The sequence below is a fragment of the Cyprinus carpio genome, unplaced genomic scaffold (genome assembly GCF_018340385.1).
Source record: "Cyprinus carpio isolate SPL01 unplaced genomic scaffold, ASM1834038v1 S000006809, whole genome shotgun sequence".
Taxonomy (NCBI): domain Eukaryota; kingdom Metazoa; phylum Chordata; class Actinopteri; order Cypriniformes; family Cyprinidae; genus Cyprinus; species Cyprinus carpio.
In genome coordinates, this window is record NW_024879395.1 from 550,912 (window position 1) to 555,046 (window position 4,135).

Consider the following 4,135-nt stretch of genomic DNA (forward strand, 5'->3'; position numbering starts at 1 on the left):
CACAGTGTCACTGCTCCTCCCCATCTCTCACTTACAACTACAGTTCACAAACCATAGGCTTTAGATTCAACCATACTGTCAATAATGTGACAGACAAACAACAGAATCCAATCTTATGACTGAAAACAACATCTGATCCTGGGGTTCAGAAAAATAGAATTAAAAATGTGCATCAGTTTTCCATGAATAACATCAGGGCTTTACTGTGCCATAAAGAGACAAAAATAATAGTGCAGAGAATAATAATAATAATAATAATAATAATAATAATAATAATAATAATAATTAATAATAATAATAATAATAATAATAATAATAATAATAATAATAATAATAGTGCAGAGAAAATGTTTAATAATGCCTGTTCAATAATAGACAAATCACTTCAACAGCGTTCAAACATTTCAAGTAAAGAACTTAAGTGAAGCAAAAAAAAAAAACAGGTAGCATTTATATAGACTTCATTGCAAATTACATTCAGACAATTTTAATAAAGATAAAACTCAAATTATCAGTCACTTTAAATCACATGAACTGTGTTTGTCAGGTTAGATTGACTCTAAAACTGGAGATATTCATTCAGATGTTACTGATATTTTGTCAAGTGCTTCATTCAGTGTCCATAAATGAACCACATTACACAGACATAGTTTAATACTGATAACTGTTGCAGAACATTAAATAGTTGTAAATTGTGCAATGTTTACAGTGTTTTACATTACAACACCTTTCCTCAGATAACAAGCATCCTTCAATACTGAACACAATTTGACCTGAACCTGTACTTGTGTATGAGTATATGAAAATCCCTAAAAAAAGATGCATATCATTTATCACCTATGTGTTTCACTTTAGTAATGTGGTCTTTCTTAATAAAAGATCAAATTCTTTTGCAAAATTACTTTAAATTAACATGCTGAAATTGTCCTTAGTAGCAAACAGAGCTACAACCAGTGCATTTGCAGTTTAGAGGCGCTGGGGTTTTGAACTTTGCTATACACTGACATACACCTCTACACGCTCTGCCCTGTATAAAGCGAGCTGTATAAAAAAACACTACACGATCATCATCCTCAAAAAAAAACTCCTAAAACACACCCCCATAGTCTCCATTATCACCCCCCAGAAAGACACACAACAAGAAGAAAACAAAAAAGATATGAGAGCACAATAATGATTCTACACATGCTTAAAGCACAGTCAGAAAATGAAAACGATATAATATATAATATATATATAATATAATCTATATATTATATATATATATATATATATACTATATATATATATATATATATAAACATGCTATGTGAGATTTTCATTTGCCACAAATACGGTTAAATTAGTAAACATGAAGTGTCACATATGATTCAGCATCTTAAAAAAAGAGCCACACAGAAAATGTGAAAATAACTGACAGTCAAAAAATGAAAGCCATAGCAAATGCACATAAAAAAAGAAGCTCCTTAGAGTGATCTGAGAGCTCGAATCATGTTCAAACAAGATCAAATGCAGTTTTTAGGGTTAGATTCATTACTTGATCCACAATAGAAAACAAGCAAGAATAAGCACATAAAGAACCAATAAATAATTGTTTTTAAATGTGGTATGATATCTAAGTGTTAAATGATAAAACATCATGATTGTACTGTATAAAAAACAAGTACACAAACAAAGTATACCAGCTTAGCAAGCTCATATGCAAAGAGATTTAGAGCAGAGGTTAGCAAACATATCTTACCATATCCTGATCTCTATGTTTAATGAATGTTGCTTCAGTATAATCAACCTCCTCCTCATTACTCTTGAGGCTGTTTGATAATAATTTATAAAATAATAAAAATAAGTTTAAGAAACTGAATGGTGTTTCCAATATTTTTTATTTGGTTGTAAGTAATACTTGCCCTTACTTGCCCGCGCTTGTTTTGCTTGTGTAGTTTCTGCGTCGACGGATCATCATCACAACTACAGCTGTGACCACTAACAGCAGCAAGACCAAGAGCAACACAACTAGAAGAAGTGAAGTTTTGTTGGATTCTGTAATGGATAATGATGGACAATGATCTGTAATGATTCCAAGAAGGTTAATGATAACATTCATCAAGAATAAAATGGATGTTGTGAAAATGTTGTTCTTAGAATGTGTTCACTCAACCATAACCTTCAGTAAAGACATCATGAAGACATTCCAAGAACATTGTTCTAAGAATGTTTCTCTCAAGTTCAACATCATAAGAACAAATTGTACTAATGTTATAAGAATGATGTGGAAATGTTCCATGTTAGCTGGGATGATATATTTTCTGCTCGTACACACTTGACTGTATGTGAAGTTTAATTTCTATCATATTTTTATATTTTTTATATAGTTAAGAATATATCCTTCATATAATGTGCTGGGAATCCAAATTTAAGAGCACACACATAAAAATGTGTGATTAGTCAAATGCTTAATGTGTGTGAGACAATGCAAGTTCAACTACTTCAATAGAACATTTAAGATATAAACCAGGATGACATTATTAACTGCATCAAACAGTCCAATTATGGGAGTATTTATGCAGGCAGTTATTAGGTGAAAGTGAAAGCAACTTGGACCACAACAATTGTGCAGAGTGTGAAGGTCTCAACTATTCTGACATTACCTGGACTTGTCTGACAGAGTTGAGTGATGTCCAGATGTGTGGTCTGGTTTCTGATGGGATTGTTGAGCACACAGCTGTAGGTGTTGTTCTCCTGATATTCCACCTCCAGAGGTAGAGAGAGACTGATGCTGAGGTCAGACACACTGATGCTGGACAATAAACTGTTTCCTTTGTACCAGGAGAGAGTCACAGCACTCACATTCACAACTGAACACAGCAGTGAACATCTGGACACTGATGATGATGAATTTTGTGAAGAGTCTCTGATAACAACAGGAACAGGCAGAATATCTGAAAAAAAGGAAATAATAACATATTTAAGGAACAATCAAAGGGAATGGTACGATTTGCATTTGATTTAAAATGAGAAAAAAAAATACTCAGGTTACCATAGACAACGATACTGAAACTGATGTGTTTGACATCTCCACTGATGATCTGTAGTTTATAAAGTCCAGAGTGTAATTTGTTGATGTTTGTGATGGTCAGAGATCCTGTCTGATTATCTATCTTTAGTCTGTCTCTGAATCTCTCATTCTCACCACTATCAAAAATAGAGATGATCTGTTTATGAATTTCAGCGATAGGAATTTCTGAATTGTTAAGTCTAAATGTCCATATTGTCAGATGATTTGTCTGTATTTTAGTAAAGCCAGTTTTTAAAGTGGCAGAATCTCCCTCCATCACTGATATTGTCTCACTTCCATCTCCAGACACACCTGAAAGAAAAGAGAAAACAACAAAACACACACACATTAACACATTAACACATAATATAAAATTCAGAGATTATTTGAAATCAGTAAATAAAACGCCATTATAATTTATTAAACCTAAGATAGAGCAAAAGTATCAAGCCTCATTATTACATTAAACTACTGCTCTACACAATGAGTGTTACACTAAAATAAGATCACATTAGATATAGTTCACCATCATTTACTCACCCTCATATCGTCCCAAACCTGTATGACTGACTTTTATTTAACAAAAAAAAGAAGATATTCTTTGTTTTCTTTGTCAATACAGTGAAAGTCAGTGCTGTTTTTAAAAAGAAGAATGTTACACGAATGACATGAGGGTGAATAAATGATGGGAAGAAAAAAAAGTATTTTCTTGTAAGCACAGACTTCACACTTACTATTTACAGTTGGTGGGCTTGAGATCTGTTTCAAGAAGGAAGGATTCAAGGGATTGAAGGTGCTGCTCTGTCAGCAATACACCTGCAAAAGTTTTAACAGTTTAATAATATTTGAAAATAATAATAATAATAAAATAAATAAATAACATATGAAAAAAAAAATGTAGTATATCATTTCACCATCACACTCAAATATTTAAAATATCTTCGGTGTTACATGTATATGAATCACTTTTGTTGAATGTATAAAGCAGGACACTTTAAAATATATATTTAGTTTGGGTTTCACATGCAGGACATCCAGGACAATTTATATATTTTGCCTAACACTGTACATTTAATGTGACTA

General features: G+C 32.1%; 1 long non-coding RNA gene across 1 annotated transcript; it reads right to left on the minus strand.

The window, feature by feature from the left end:
* Window positions 1-2,821: 2,821 nt before the first annotated feature.
* LOC122144949 lies at window positions 2,822-3,869 on the minus strand. The gene is made up of 3 exons (XR_006159986.1): window positions 3,787-3,869; window positions 3,035-3,364; window positions 2,822-2,936 (listed from the first exon to the last, which is right to left on the minus strand). It is a non-coding gene; the product is annotated as an uncharacterized LOC122144949 (long non-coding RNA).
* Between the last annotated feature and the right edge of the window lie 266 nt (window positions 3,870-4,135).